This window comes from Triturus cristatus, chromosome 5_2 (assembly GCF_964204655.1).
Source record: "Triturus cristatus chromosome 5_2, aTriCri1.1, whole genome shotgun sequence".
Taxonomy (NCBI): domain Eukaryota; kingdom Metazoa; phylum Chordata; class Amphibia; order Caudata; family Salamandridae; genus Triturus; species Triturus cristatus.
Genome location: NC_140588.1, coordinates 601,551,565 through 601,568,521, shown reverse-complemented (window position 1 = coordinate 601,568,521; position 16,957 = coordinate 601,551,565). Strand labels below are relative to the sequence as shown.

At 49.7% G+C, this 16,957-nt stretch overlaps 1 protein-coding gene across 2 annotated transcripts in view; it reads right to left on the bottom strand.

The window, feature by feature from the left end:
• Positions 1 to 16,957, bottom strand: part of LOC146829052 (uncharacterized) — a 126,268-nt gene that overhangs the window by 36,188 nt on the left and 73,123 nt on the right. The gene's annotated exons all lie outside the window — the stretch shown is intronic.

Sequence of the window (16,957 nt, the reverse complement as noted above, 5' to 3'; positions counted from 1 at the left end):
TAGTTCCTGAGGTGTGGGGTGTGCAGGCCCGAGTTTGGTATGTGCGGACTCGTGGGAGTGAATGCTGCGCGATGATGTGTGCGGCGTGCATGTACCTAGTGTGGAAGTGCCACTTCTAGAAGTGGGCACTTCTGTGTGCAGTGCGTCTGGCGTGTGATTGGCTGGAGCTGGCTGGTGAGCCTGGCTCCAGGAGTCTGGTTGGGTCTGCCCCAGTGGTGAGTGTGAGATTAGCATGCTGATGGCTGGGGAGGAGTGCACCTTGGACCTGAATAGGGCAGGGTTTTCCCCACACACTGCTGGCTCCGCCCCCTGTGGTGCGACTGACGACCCTAGCCCTGCCAGTGAATAGAGTGAGGGGCTGAGCACATCAAGGGTGCTCCCCAACCAGCTGCGACTGGTTTTCCCCCTCACCCTGAACCCAAACAAAGGGATTTGGTGTATAAAAAGGGGCTGTGTCCCCTTACAAAAGGTTCTTGTTCCAAACTCGAATCTACCAGGGGCATGCTGCTGCTGGGGCCCAGGGGAAGGCTTGCCTCCCTGGGCCCTGCCCAGCCCCTGGATGCCCTGGATGCCTGGAGGACTTCTGGGACCTTTTTGGACTTTATTTGCTGTGCTTCCTTACTAAGCCTTATGGACTCTAGGCTGCCCTAGCGCTTGGTGGGCGCTGTACCTGCACTCTGCTGAGAGGCGCTTCATTTCTGTGGCAGAGCGCTTCCCTGGTTTACCCGAGCGCCTCTCTTTGCTGCCTGCAGCGCTGGGCTGCGATCTTTTTTTTAGAGGGAATCCCCAGCGTAGGGATTCCCCCGCCTTGTGTCCTGTTGCGGGTGCCCACCCCGCTTATTCCTTTATTTCTAATTGTATGCAGGTGCCCACCCTGCGTCTTCATGGCCGTATTATCCCTATTGCGGGTGCCCACCCCGCTTATGGTTGTTTTATTGCGGGTGCCCACCCCGCGATCATAGAAGGAGAAATCACCGCCGCGGCCCGAGCTTCAGTTCAACTGCCGCCGAGTCCGCGGCCCGCCTGGTTGTGGGCGGGGCCGCGGGACGGAAGCGGAAGTGCCGCCATTGCCCCCGGAGCCTCGCAGGCTCCACCAGAGAAGTCCCGGTCCCGAGATGGGGGACCGGGCGAGGACCGGCGCCTCCAGGGACGGAGCTCTCCTGTGGTGAGAGAGCCCCGCAGGCAGCGCCGAAGGCAGACTAAAGGCGGAGGGGGCTCGAGGCACATTGCCGGTGCCTGCCCCGCCGCGGATGAAGAAAAGAGCCCGGTAAGTGGGGGCTCCTTGTTGTTGGTGCCCCTCGAGGCACAGTTCTCTCGGAGCGGCCCCGTTTGGCAGCGGGTCGCTCCAACCGGGACCGGATATTTCCTAGAGAGCGAGTGGCGCTCCCACGGTCAAGGGGCCATCTTTATGGTCCCAGAGCCCCCTGAGGGGGACTCCAACGAGACGGGCAAAATTGGTTATAGAGCCTAGAGGGCTCCAACGTGCCCCGCATTGCGTGTGTTAAGAGCGCTAGTGCGCTCTAAAAAGACTGAGGCGAAATTATTGGTTCAGAGCCCAGAGATGGCTCCCACGTTGGGCGCATATTGATTTTAGGAGCCAGTGCGCTCCCAAGTGACTTTCTGAGCTAGGTGGCTCCAACGTGCTGGATATTGTGTCATGGGCCATTTGAGAGCCCCGGCCCCTATTTGCCTTCCACAGCTGCGCAGCACTTAGTGCCAGCTGCAGCGTTTAGGCCCTGTGCTTGTCCCCAGCTGCCCAGCAAGTAGTGGGCAGCTGCTACGTTTAGGTTCTGGTGCGTCCTGGACTCTAATGGGATTGAGGTGTTATTGCGATTCATGCTAATGTGCTTTTGGGTGCTAGGAAATGTACTGTATATAGCATGTTTTGCGCACCCTGTGTTGTGTACCTCTAGATGTGGTCTTTTCTGCCTAGGAGGTTGTTTTACCTGCGTAGGTTGTTGGTAGGGAGAATGTACTTCCCTGTGTTATGTACGCCCCTAGTGTAGGTATACTTAGGTGGCTAGGTCTAATGAGTTAGACCAATGAGAATTGCATAATGTGATTTATGCCCCTGTGATAGATACAGTATAGGTTTTATACCTGATGCTAGTGTGATGACGCTGAGGTCATTATTGCGCCAGTAGAGACTGGTTGTGCTCTACAGTTACTTTGTGTTATGTCCTATGTTTACTATTGGCGATTTGTGCTATGTTCTAAGTGCCAATTCCTGACAGTGGTCCATGTGGCCCTGTCCCCTGTACATATAATCCCTTGTAAATTCTGCCCGTGCCTGTTGGCACATTGTAAAGTGTGTGTTTTTATCTAATGTGTTGTGTATAATACAAAGGCTATTTTTATAGAATACCTTGTGTGGAGTTTCCTTTGTGGTGGGCCTTGGGTGTTGTTGCTGGGTGCGCGCGCAAACGCTTTACACATCGCCTCAGGGATAAGCCTGTCTGCTCGTGCCAAGCTACCAAGGGGGTGAGCAGGGGTTATCTTTGGCGTGTAACTTCCTTGCCCTGACTAGAGTGGTGGTTTCTGCCTGACTTTGGCGCAAGCCTTAGCCAGCCAGAAATCCCATTTCTAACATTGGTGATCAGCGGTGGGATTTGGACTTGCGTTTGCGCTGTACCGCAGCAGCAACTGGCCGCACTACAAAACTCTGCATTTAGACAAATCACATGGTATAGGGATTATTGTTTTAAAGTTTGCTTTTAAATGTCATTTCTTTGGAAATGTGTTCTTGTGCACTGTGAGTTAGGTGTCCCTAGCTCGGGAGGGTAGATCATCCCCCTTAGTGCATTGTGTTTTCTGGATTCACCAGAGGGTGGGATCCAGTGGTGGCAGCAGATGTGTGTCCAGTGCATGTATTCCCATTCCCAGTTCCAGGGGTAGTGGTACCTGTGTCACGTGGTGGTCAGGTTGAGAAATCAGGGGCGGTAGAAACTGTCTTACCAGTCTTGGGAGGGGTTTGGGGATGAATGAGTAATGCGCTGGATGAATGTGAATGTCCCATTCCCAGTTCCCAGAGTAATAGTACCTGTGTCACGTGGTGGTCAGGTTGAGAAAATCAGGGGCGGTAGAAACTGTCTTACTAGTCTGGGGGTGTGTGTGTGGATGAATGGTGTGAGTTCTCTGAAATAAGGAGCTTGCTGAATACTTTGGTGTGAGTTCTCTGAAATAAGGAGCTTGCTGGTTGATTGGGTGTGAGTTCTCTGGGATAGGGAGCTTGCATTGGGGAGTGATTCCAAAAGTAGTGGCTGAGGTGTCTTCCAGCCCAGCGTGGTGGAAGAGGTTCAGAGTAGCCCAGCTAGGTCTCGGTGTAGGGGCTCACGGCCTGTCTCTGCGGAGAAGGAGTGGGTGGGACTGCGTGTCTCCAGGTGCCCGAAACCCAGTGTCAGGGCCTGGATGGTTTCTTTAGGGAACATCAGGTCGGGGGCCTAGGCTGTACCAATAGGTCACTTGAGGAGGATCTCCCAGTGTCTAGAGGACGTGGAGCGTCTGTAATCAGAGCTCCAGTAGTCCTGGTGTCTGGCGGTACCGCTCCAGTTGGGAGGGTGCAGAAGTCCAGAGGGAGGGGTGAGAGGGGGAGGGATTCCCCAGTGGGAACCAGTAGGTCAGGGACCAGCCGGGAGGGCTGTGTCGCCACTGAGTGACCGTGGTGTCGCCACTTCTGTCCTGGGGGGTCTGCACGCACTGTCAGATGGACAGGAGGTAGTGAGATCAGCGCCAGGCAGACTGTCACACGACCCATTAGTTATGTGTCACCCTCGTTAAGTCCTGGTTCGCCAGGCATCTGACCAAAGGGTACGTCCCTCGGTTGGGGAGCCAGTAGTCGGTGTTTCCGGATCTGGACGTAAGGGCAGCTGTAGTCCTGAGGGCAGGTGGGGCTCATCTTAGGTGAAGAGACCCTGCTCTACAGTGGAAGGGGGTGCAGAGGGAGGGAGTCCTCGCCTCTGACCCCTTGGATCCCAGGTGGTAGACCAGTTGGTGGAGAGAGGTCCTAAACTGGTGGGAGAGTTGTGTTCTGGTGGGTGCTTCCCTGGGAGGGTGCGGAACCCCAGAAGTAGAGGTAGGGTGGGGCATTCTTGCCCGTGACCTCTGGTCAGCCTGAGGGTGCGGACCCTAGGTTGAAGGATCAGTGGTAGTTGGGAACTACACTGAGAGGGAGAGTGGAGAATGGCTTGTATGCCAGGGGTTACTACCCCCCACTCTGGGTTTGGCAAGGACCAGTGGTATCTGGGTGGCCTAGGGCCTGGTCCTGGCCGTGGACAACTAGGTAGTACCAGTGGGGTAGCCTAGTTGGGCCTGAGTTCTTTGCGGTTGTTTTTTTTCAGATGGAACCATGTTGATTGAGAATGGCGTAGAACCGGAGAGTGTCCCTGCAGTGCGGGCCTGCGTCCGTGTTCTATCGCCCCAAGCAGGGAAGACCATCACGGTGGTGATTGGTCTGCCCTGCGTTTTGGCTGGAAGGGGGTTGTGTTGGACTTGGCCCTTCTGGCAGGTTCACCCCTGAACTTTTTGCTTTTTATTGGTGACTTGGTGTGGTGATTTGTTTGGTTCCTGCGCACTTTCCCTGTGTCCCAGGGTAAAGTGCGTGCGTGCTCTGAGTGCATGTGGTGAGATAGGCCTGCCCTCCCATAGGAATGCATGGGGAATGTATGTGTCCCTAGTAGTTCCTGAGGTGTGGGGTGTGCAGGCCCGAGTTTGGTATGTGCGGACTCGTGGGAGTGAATGCTGCGCGATGATGTGTGCGGCGTGCATGTACCTAGTGTGGAAGTGCCACTTCTAGAAGTGGGCACTTCTGTGTGCAGTGCGTCTGGCGTGTGATTGGCTGGAGCTGGCTGGTGAGCCTGGCTCCAGGAGTCTGGTTGGGTCTGCCCCAGTGGTGAGTGTGAGATTAGCATGCTGATGGCTGGGGAGGAGTGCACCTTGGACCTGAATAGGGCAGGGTTTTCCCCACACACTGCTGGCTCCGCCCCCTGTGGTGCGACTGACGACCCTAGCCCTGCCAGTGAATAGAGTGAGGGGCTGAGCACATCAAGGGTGCTCCCCAACCAGCTGCGACTGGTTTTCCCCCTCACCCTGAACCCAAACAAAGGGATTTGGTGTATAAAAAGGGGCTGTGTCCCCTTACAAAAGGTTCTTGTTCCAAACTCGAATCTACCAGGGGCATGCTGCTGCTGGGGCCCAGGGGAAGGCTTGCCTCCCTGGGCCCTGCCCAGCCCCTGGATGCCCTGGATGCCTGGAGGACTTCTGGTACCTTTTTGGACTTTATTTGCTGTGCTTCCTTACTAAGCCTTATGGACTCTAGGCTGCCCTAGCGCTTGGTGGGCGCTGTACCTGCACTCTGCTGAGAGGCGCTTCATTTCTGTGGCAGAGCGCTTCCCTGGTTTACCCGAGCGCCTCTCTTTGCTGCCTGCAGCGCTGGGCTGCGATCTTTTTTTTAGAGGGAATCCCCAGCGTAGGGATTCCCCCACCTTGTGTCCTGTTGCGGGTGCCCACCCCGCTTATTCCTTTATTTCTAATTGTATGCAGGTGCCCACCCTGCGTCTTCATGGCCGTATTATCCCTATTGCGGGTGCCCACCCCGCTTATGGTTGTTTTATTGCGGGTGCCCACCCCGTGATCATAGAAGGAGAAATCACCGCCGCGGCCCGAGCTTCAGTTCAACTGCCGCCGAGTCCGCGGCCCGCCTGGTTGTGGGCGGGGCCGCGGGACGGAAGCGGAAGTGCCGCCATTGCCCCCGGAGCCTCGCAGGCTCCACCAGAGAAGTCCCGGTCCCGAGATGGGGGACCGGGCGAGGACCGGCGCCTCCAGGGACGGAGCTCTCCTGTGGTGAGAGAGCCCCGCAGGCAGCGCCGAAGGCAGACTAAAGGCGGAGGGGGCTCGAGGCACATTGCCGGTGCCTGCCCCGCCGCGGATGAAGAAAAGAGCCCGGTAAGTGGGGGCTCCTTGTTGTTGGTGCCCCTCGAGGCACAGTTCTCTCGGAGCGGCCCCGTTTGGCAGCGGGTCGCTCCAACCGGGACCGGATATTTCCTAGAGAGCGAGTGGCGCTCCCACGGTCAAGGGGCCATCTTTATGGTCCCAGAGCCCCCTGAGGGGGACTCCAACGAGACGGGCAAAATTGGTTATAGAGCCTAGAGGGCTCCAACGTGCCCCGCATTGCGTGTGTTAAGAGCGCTAGTGCGCTCTAAAAAGACTGAGGCGAAATTATTGGTTCAGAGCCCAGAGATGGCTCCCACGTTGGGCGCATATTGATTTTAGGAGCCAGTGCGCTCCCAAGTGACTTTCTGAGCTAGGTGGCTCCAACGTGCTGGATATTGTGTCATGGGCCATTTGAGAGCCCCGGCCCCTATTTGCCTTCCACAGCTGCGCAGCACTTAGTGCCAGCTGCAGCGTTTAGGCCCTGTGCTTGTCCCCAGCTGCCCAGCAAGTAGTGGGCAGCTGCTACGTTTAGGTTCTGGTGCGTCCTGGACTCTAATGGGATTGAGGTGTTATTGCGATTCATGCTAATGTGCTTTTGGGTGCTAGGAAATGTACTGTATATAGCATGTTTTGCGCACCCTGTGTTGTGTACCTCTAGATGTGGTCTTTTCTGCCTAGGAGGTTGTTTTACCTGCGTAGGTTGTTGGTAGGGAGAATGTACTTCCCTGTGTTATGTACGCCCCTAGTGTAGGTATACTTAGGTGGCTAGGTCTAATGAGTTAGACCAATGAGAATTGCATAATGTGATTTATGCCCCTGTGATAGATACAGTATAGGTTTTATACCTGATGCTAGTGTGATGACGCTGAGGTCATTATTGCGCCAGTAGAGACTGGTTGTGCTCTACAGTTACTTTGTGTTATGTCCTATGTTTACTATTGGCGATTTGTGCTATGTTCTAAGTGCCAATTCCTGACAGTGGTCCATGTGGCCCTGTCCCCTGTACATATAATCCCTTGTAAATTCTGCCCGTGCCTGTTGGCACATTGTAAAGTGTGTGTTTTTATCTAATGTGTTGTGTATAATACAAAGGCTATTTTTATAGAATACCTTGTGTGGAGTTTCCTTTGTGGTGGGCCTTGGGTGTTGTTGCTGGGTGCGCGCGCAAACGCTTTACACATCGCCTCAGGGATAAGCCTGTCTGCTCGTGCCAAGCTACCAAGGGGGTGAGCAGGGGTTATCTTTGGCGTGTAACTTCCTTGCCCTGACTAGAGTGGTGGTTTCTGCCTGACTTTGGCGCAAGCCTTAGCCAGCCAGAAATCCCATTTCTAACAGGTCTGATGTGACAATGCTCCTGGCTACGGATGCTGGAATGGAAGAGGACAGTGACCCTCTTCCTGACCTCCTCGCAGCCAAGGAGCAAGATGGGTCAGTGGATGGTGTGGTCCTCGTCCACCCTGACCCCAGAATAGCAGAGGGACTGTCGCCAGGTGTTAGGTCAGTTTGCCTCCCTGTTCTCCCTGACCCCAGGTGTCACCAATTGGTGCGTCCATGATGTGGACACTGGAGATAGTCTACCTGTGAAGCAGAAATTCTACAGGGTAGCTGACAAGGTCAGGGCCAGCATCAAGGAAGAGGTTTCCAAGATGTTGGTGCTGGGGGTAATTGAGCCCTCCAGCAGCCCTTGGGCTAGCACAGTGGTCTTAGTACCAAAAGCTGCTGCGCCCGGTGCCACTCCAGAACTCCGGTTTTGTGTGGACTACCGTGGGCTCAATGCGGTCACCAAGACTGAGGCACACCCCATCCCCAGATCTGATGAGCTCGTGGAGCGGTTGGGCGCTGCCCAGTACCTCAGTACGTTTGACTTAACATCTGGGTACTGGCAGATTGCCTTAACTGAGGGGGCCAAGGAGAGGTCTGCGTTTTCAATGCCAGAGGGACACTTCCAGTTCCGTGTCATGCCCTTTGGGTTGAAGAACGCCCCTGCCACGTTCCAGAGACTGGTCAACCAGGTACTGTCCGGGATGGAGGAATTCAGCGCCGCATACCTGGATGACATTGCTGTGTTCAGCTCCACGTGGGAAGAACACTTGCAATACCTCTGCGAAGTGTTGAAGGCTCTGCAAAGGGCAGGCCTCACTATTAAGGCCAGTAAGTGCCAGATAGGGCAGGGTTCTGTGGTGTACTTGGGACACCAGGTAGGGAGCGGCCAGGTGGCACCCCTCCAAGCGAAGATTGATACCATTCTGGCTTGGGAGCCCCCAAGACCCAGACAGAGGGGAGAGCCTTTTTAGGACTCACCGGGTATTACCGCCGATTTGTCAAGGGAAATGGCACCATTGTTGCCCCCTTGACCGAGCTGACTTCAAGGAAGCAGCCCAGGAGAGTGAATTGGACTGAAGCCTGCCAAACTGCTTTTGATGCCCTGAAGACTGCCATGTGCACAGCACCTGTGCTCAAGGCGCCTGATTTCTCCAGTGAGTTTGTAGTACAGACAGACACTTCAGAGCATGGTGTGGGAGCAGTACTCTCACAGATCAAGGATGAGGGCTTGGACCAACCTGTAGCTTTCATTAGTAGGAGGCTACTTCCCAGGGACCAGAGGTGGAGTGTGATTGGAAGGGAAGCTTTTGCTATGGTCTGGGCTCTGAAGAAGCTGAGGCCCAACTTGTTTGGGACTCACTTCCGGGTTCAGACAGACCACAGGCCCCTCAGATGGTTGATGCAAATGAGGGGTGATAACCTAAAACTGCTGAGGTGGTCCATCTCCCTACAGGGAATGGACCTTACGGTGGAACACCGCCCTGGTACAGAATACACCAACGCTGATGGTCTGTCCAGGTTTTTCCGCCTTAGTGATGAGAACTCCCAAGAGGGTGGATAGTTCTCCCCACTTTCAGCTGCAGGGGACACGTGTTAGACCTGGAATCTTTGGCGTGGTTTCCCCTGACTTTTTGCCTCTACCTCCTGTATTATTGACGCTATGCTGGATTTCGTTTTTGCTGGTTTAGATGCTTTGGGCACTTTGCCACTGCTGATCAGTGTCAAAGTGCAAGTGCTTCCTAGGTAAATTGTTATTGTAATTGGTTATCCATGATTGGCATATTTGTGTTACCAGAAAGTCCCTAGTAAAGTGCACCAAGTGTGCCAGGGCTGGTGATTCAAATGCTACTAATGGGCCTGCAGCACTGATTGTGCCACCCACATGAGTAGCCCTAAAATGGTGTCTCAGGCCTGCCACCGCGGTGCCTGGGTGCAGTTGCTAACTGCCATGCTGCCCTGACCAGTGTCCACAATGGCCAGGCCTAACCCTTCCCTTTCTATACACATTGGCCACCCCTATGGAAGGCCCTAGGTACCCCCCTGGTCAGGGTGCAGTGTATGTGAAAGGTAGAGCATGTACTAGTGTCGGTGACATGCTCTGATAGTGAAATACTGCCAATTTCGTTTTTCAATATTGAAAGGCCATCTTGCCCATAGGATAGAATGGGGGATGCTGTGTCCCATGTGTACCTGCATATCTCCCCATAGGAGCAAGATGGAAACTTAGAGTCTGGTATCCCTGAACTCAGAATTTAATTATCTATCTTTTAGGAAAGATGATTTTTGGATCCTGGGTTTGAAAACAGCACTTTTAGAAAGTAGCTGTTTTCTTGTCTAACCTCTCTGTGTGCTTCTGCCTGTTTGTTGACTGTCTGGTGTTTGAGGGACAGGGCTGGGAAATTCCAGGAGGCAGGGGGAGTCAGCCCAGGGTTGAATGGATCTATCTGCATTTAGAGTGGTGGGAGGAGTTGCACCCGGGACCTGAATAGGGCTGTGCCTGCCTTCCACAATGCTGGCTCCACCTCCTGCTGAGCGGCTGACGACCCTGCCCCTCTCTCTCAAAGGAAGAAGGTGTCCACTGACAGAATCCACCCAGAACTGTTTTTTGCTGGGCTCAGAGCCCTCCTGCACAAAGGCAACAAAGACGTTTTGGGGTATAAGTACAGGACCCCAAAACCCCTGAACTTTAGATCATCCTGGAATCAAGAAGGAACCTCTGCCAAGGAGAAAGCTGGAAGGCTGAAGAGGAAGGACTGTCCTGCTGTGTGTTTGTGGGCTGACCTGCAGTTGCTTGGCTGCCAAGGAGAGGGGAAGGACTTTGCTGTTGCTGTGTCCCCTTGCATGAAGAGATCTCCAAGGGCGTGAGGAGAGCTGGCCTCCTGTTAAGAAGTCCCAGGAACAAAAGGAATTCACCCCCAGCTACCCCCCTGAACTCTGCTGAGTGAGTTCTGCCCTTCCTAGAGTGCTTGATCCAATTGTGGGGCCTCTGGAAGTTGTGCCTGCTGTTTGGGGAGCTGGACAAGAAGAAAAGAAGAAGATCTGCAATTTTCACTCATCGCTCGCTTGCGGAGCGCATCATCGACAGTGCGAGAAAATTCCCGTCGCTGCGAAGACCGTCGCAGTGCCTTTTGCCGCTGCAAGAACCGATGCATCGTTCGCTTGCGGAGTGCATCGCCCTGGTGCGGGAAGTTTCCTGTCTCTGCGAGTATCGTTGCAGAGCCTGTTGTCGCTGGGTAAGATCGTCGTACCGCTTGCTTATGGACCACATCACGTTGCTGCGAACATCGTCGCAGAGCCATTGCATCGAGCGGCCGCGAGAGGAGAAGATCGACACTGCACCGCGCATCGCCGCCACACCTGAGATCGTCGCCGCTCTGAAGATCGTCGCATTGTGCTTGAAGCTTCCTACCGAACCTGCGCACCGGAATCCATTCAAGGTATCGCATCCCTCCCCATACAGACCGGATTCGTTGCAACACGCCCGTTGCGTGCAGCGGGGCTGTCGCATCGCCTCCCCAGGGTTTCAAGAGTGACACATCGCTTGTTTTCAATGCTGCAGCTTCCATTTGGAACTTTTGTCGCATCTACAGGTACTTTGGGCTAAACGTGACGCAACTGTGGATTATTTTGACGCAAACCCTGGAACTCTTTAAAAATCATATTCTTGAACTGTGTATGTTGGATTTTTGTCATTTTGATCTTGTTTAGTTTAGGTTAAATACTTTTATTTTTCTAAACTGGTGTGGAGTCCATTTGTGGTGTTTTCACTGTGTTACTGTGAGTGTTGGTACAAATACTTCACACATTGCCTTTGATAAGCCTGTCTGCTCATGCCAAGCTACCAAGGGGGTGAGCAGGGGTTATTTAAAGAGTGTATCCCCCTTATCCTGACTAGAAGCAAGGGTCCCTATTTGGATAGTGGTACCTACCTCTGCCAACTAGAGACCCCCAGATCTAACAGTATCTTTTTAGTTATTTTACTTTTTTTAATTCATTAATTTATAAGTTGGTATAAATAAATGTTTTACTTACACTGGTAGGTAGTTGTATATAGTTTTTCACTTTTGTTTTCACGTTGTGTTTGGAAAGTCCAGTGGCTTTCTGGCAGCTTTTACAGTATCTAGAGTAGTAAGTAGTGACATTTGTGTGCCTTTTACATTGTTAACTTAATTGATTGTATAATTGTATTGGTTAATTTGGTTTGCAGTTTGTTTTTATTTGTTAGTGTTCTTTTAGTTTTAAGGTTTTTTTTCAGTTATTGCCTTTTATGGTGAACACTAATTAGTGTTTATTTTATAAAATGTAATATATGTTTGGATATTTCTATTTTAAATGTATTATGTATGTATATATTTATAATTCATTTTGTTTGTTGTATTAAAGTTTATATTTGTGGGGTAGTAGTTTATGTATATTTTAGTAAAGTAAAATTGCCATGTTTGTTGAATATTTATATATTTGTGTAATGTTTATTTAAAATAATAAAATTATCTATTTGTGGTGATATTAATATAGTAAATTCTATGTCTTGCGATATTTTAGACTATTTAAATGTTTTTTAAAGGTATTGATATTTTTGTGTTATCAATATAAGTGAAAATAGATATTGTTAACTGGGATATTTTGGTTATCGATATTTTGTATTTTTATTAGTTCAGTATAGTGAGGAAATATGAATTTTGTGATCAGTTATGTCCCCTGTCGTAGACCCCAACGGCTCCATGTGCATGCTATAAGCACATGTATGTTCCCTCCTGCTCCAGTTCTGAAGATGCAAACATATGTGCGTCCACCGTCAACATGTCCTCTTTCAGATCCGCCATGAATGGGTCAGATATTCCATTCCTAAGTATGAAAGGCCACCGACTTTATATGGTTCACTTTCCACATTTTACAGACTCAGGCGAGTAGGCCCGAATTCTGTCATCAAGCCTTTTCCTGCCTTCTGCCTCTGAAAGCTCCAGTCTGAGCCTGCATCTGTGACCATGAACTTTGCCTTACTCCTTGCGCGGCTAACGGTGCCTGATCCAGCCTATTGCCTGCCAAAAACTGTATTTCACCTTCGAGATTATCTCCTTCGCTCCTCATCCGATGCATTCCTGTCTAGTAGTTTAGGTAAACATTCCTCCAGCTACCGTGCAAAGGGGCCAGGCCTCGCTGTCCTCATGCAAGTAATTCATAGCCCCGTTACCATGGAATATTCCTACCCCCTCGCATCTAGTGTAGACACTTAGACGCTTGTACACGCACTAACAGTCAGTATAGTCAGTATAGAATAAGATTCTATCCTAAGAGACCTCTCTTTTTGGATAACACAGTTCTTTAAACATAGGATATTAGATATGATTTGGGATTAGGTTGACATAACCCCAGACTTCTGTCTCCACACGTAGAACTAAATGTCAAGTCCCCTTCACTCTCTAGTTGCACGTCAATCACACGTCATGCGGCTGCGTGCGCATCCCTGCCAAACATTTCTGCTGACATTGCAGGATTCTTTTATGGATCCACCCACTTGTGACATCATGTTTAGTGACGTTTCTTGAATTACGCCCTCTATTAGCTACGTATGCACCTTTTATCAGCTGTTACGCCTCTTGCATCTGTTTCACTGTAATGTATTTTCTATAAAACTGCCTACCTGTCAATAATATATGCGCCCTTCCTTCCTGAACTTTCGTGGTGATGGAACAGAAGGCCCACAATTCGAATTGTCTTCCTTTGTATTGGAATAAAGCCCTTTTAAAACCTCTAATACCACGGATTCTGCCTCTTATATTTACTGAGTTATTCTTATAGACTTTACCGCATAAAAAATAGTACCGGTAACGAAATATTTACCACATAAGTTGGCGCCCGAACAGGGACACTTTCTCATCTCACGCGCCGGCGGTGCGTTGCAGGCCCGGTCTCCTGCCACAGCTGAACGGACAAAAAACGCGTACCCGCAGGATTTCCTGTATCTCCCTCCGGCCAAGCGGGGACGACTGAGGCTGCGATCAACACCCAGACGAGGCGGTGAGAAGTGCGAAGTATCCCGACCAGAGCCTAGCTGAGAGAGCAAGATCCGAGGTATACAGAGTCCCGCCAGGTTCCGAAGTTCCGAGTCCAGTCGAGCCGAGTCCAGTCCGGTCCAGTTTCAGTTCCGTTCCGAGGCCTTCCGTTCCGAGCTACCCGGTGAGTACCATTACCGGGGAGGCACTTTACGTGCACATAGTCTGTGCCGGTCAAGACGGGTTTGGGTACACAAATCCGGTCTGCACTGTTTCAGCAGTGTATCTGTACTGTTTAGCAGTATATATAGTATGTTTTGCATATAAATAAGTATCATCTAGTGTCAGTATAATGTCAGTAACTAGTTTTCTATTAGTTATCATTGTTCGTAAAACTGTTAAGCGTTAAATGTTTTAAATACGTTCTATATATTGTGGTGTGAATGACTGTTCATTATTGTGTTTTCTTGTATAAAGTGTGTTCTAGTAATAAGGTCTAAAAATGCCGCTCTTTTCGAAACTAAGACAGATCAAAACTAGAAAAGGGGTACTCGAAGAAGCTGTTCCCATTCCACCTAGGGACACTCCAGGATACTTTATGTATCATAAGCATGGTCTAGATGCCGTATTATTTCTTGATTTATGGGTGGACTACACCAAAGAATTACCAGAGAGTCAGAGATGGCCCGCAGCTGGGACCTGGGATGCAGATTGCATCATGAGAGTAGAAGAAGAATTATGGAAAAAGAAAGCCAGACAGTCACAGAAAGATGCCATTGAATTATGGCGTAAAGAATCATACAGACGTACAGAAAAAGCACACAGACAGGAAGAGAAAGGTAGAGAGAATTCAAATAAAATTCGAGAAAATCTATTACTTGAGGAAGGTACCCGAGTAAACTCAGAACAAGTAGATAGACAAAGAAACGCCCTTATGAATGGTATGTATCCACTTCTGGCCGAAGGGTTACCTAAGGCTACTCAGGAAATACCAAAAGACTTGCCACCTCCATTGTTTCCGATAAAAGCACATCCCAAATCACATCCCAAAACAGCAAAGGACGTTTTTCTTTCCTCCTATTTAGATGACGCAGCTCCCGAGTATGCTAATGCCGTACCACCCACATCGCTTGCCGATGGTGTTCAACACCAAGCGCATACGTCTGTATCCCCGCAACTACAAACTCCTACACAAGTTCCAACAGGCCCGTCCGTCTCTACAGTTTTTCCCACATCTACAATCTCTGTCTCACCTTCAACAAATCCTTTCACGTCCAGCACCCCAGACGGTGCTACAGGAGGTACGACAGACATTTTTTCTACGCCACCCAGGGGAAGTAAATTTTCCCTTAGAGAATTAGCACACCAACGTACGCCCAAACTAGCAACTCCCGACATGCTTAAGGAACTTCTAGTAGATTGTAGATATGATCCTGTGCCCGGTAAACGGGACGAAATGCTGCTGTCATCATTACGTATTCGACGAGCTGCAATATATTTAACGAAGCTACCAGGAATGACTACACATTTAGAAAATATATATCACTTTGTCCAGTCAGGGCGAGGTCCTGAAAGTATTAGCAGAGCCATGGAGTACCAGAAAGCGGAGGTACAGGGACAACTGTTACGTTTCCTCATAAACTGTGTAATCAGAAATCAAGACCGGCCTGGCGTAAATCCGGAAGAAATGCAAAAACTTGTCACTTGGGGCCAGAATATATCAGAAGGGAGACATGATAAACAGTTATGTATAGTCGCCATGTACCGAAAGATCCGCAAAGAAGTAGAACGAATACACGAAGAAAGATTAGAGGTAGACGCCGCAGACCTAAACAGAGAGGAGGAGGAGCAAGAGTCAGAGCAAGTAGAAACGATAGCTTATGTAGGTAGAGGAAGACCCCATAATAATACTAGAGGCTTTAATGATCCGGTACGTCCAATAAGTCCAGAATATAATAGACATTTTCCAAACCCTATGCTAAATACAAAATACCCTGAACACTTATTCCAAGCCGCTGATAAATTACTCCGAGATCGAAGGGGGTACCACATGCTCGATTCCATGGACGAACAAGAATTAGCCAGGTCAGCAGTACAATGGGCTGACAGTCCCGGCGAATACAATGATGATGTACTTACGCACACGTTTCTGAATCTAGACCCATATGAACAGCGTTTAGCTAGTATATACATGATTCAACACCTCCTTATATTATATAAAAGTCAACACTCCGATCCAGGACCCTTACCTGACATATTGACAGAACTACTCACAAATATATGGAGAGGGTCAGGTACTGATTTGATTAAGGAAATTCTAGAATCCCGAAACCAATATTTAAATTTCGTATGCCCGGAACACGTTCCAGTTCCCATCATGGGAAGAAAAATGTATCACATAGATAGACAGAACCCGTTACGCGAAGTACACCCAATCAGAGGTGCCGGTGATAATTTCACACGCGTGTTTGTGTACACACCTATAACTAAATTAGAATTATTAGAAATGAAGAAAGTAGTACCCAGCCATGACAAGGACCCAGCAGGTTTCCACCGTGAAATAAAAGACATGTTACTCATGGGAGAGTATACCTATCCCGACATTATGAAGATATTAAAAGTCCTATTACCCACCGGTGTTTATGAAAAACTCAAAGAAAAAGAATGGGAGGTGGGAGACCAAAAGATAGATTGGACCGTATTAGAAAACGAAGAAAAAGCCCGAGCTGCAGGAGCAGGGCTTGGGGAAAAGACTACAGCACTAGCAGGATTACTAATACAGGTACTGCCACGTTTATTAACTACGAAAAAGGAAGACTGGGGTGCAATCTCAGCCTGTAAACAAAAGCCAGACGAAGACACTAGTGATTTCTATTCCCGATTTGAAAAATGTTTTGGTATAAATAGTGGCATAAAAGCCAGTAGTGAGTCATATCCACATCTGTTTGTGACAAAATTAGTTGAAAATTCCCTGCTACAAGTTAAGAATAGAGTATTGAAATTCGAAAGTACCTGGCAAGGTAATACCCCATCACAGATGTTACAGATGTTACAATATCATCACAATAGAATTAGAGAAGAACAAGAACACGAACAAAGACGTATGAAAGATACAAAAATGAAAATGCTTGTTCCAGCCGATGGTCATCAAAAGGGTGATTCCGCAGGTCCTACGAAAGGGACATGCAACTATTGTAAACAACAAGGTCATTATATACACGATTGTCCAGTCCTGAAACATAATATTGCTACAGGTAGAACACATGAGAGACCACGTCCACCTAGACAGGATCAGAATCAACAACCAATCCCTCAGCATGCACAACATAGGTTAGCTCCGCAACAACTAGCTCCGCAACAAATAGCTGCACCACAGAACGTAGCACCACTGCAAGCGCAGCCTATTGCTGCAACACAAGCGACAACACAACAAATGTATCAGTACGCACAAGCAGATTATCCCGATTATCAGCGATACTCATGAGATAGCCTAGAGAGGGAAGTTGGCTTACCCCTTATTGAGGTTCCTGTAGACCAAGAGGGACCTTATGTACATAGCGAATTATTAGGGGAAGACAGAAAGTTTTTACTTGATACAGGGGCAAGCAGAACAACTATAAGACGCAGTGAAGTTCCAGGGGCACCCCTCTCAGGCTCACAGAATATTTCCCTTGGATTCTCAGGAAAACCCATAATTAATGACGTAACACAAC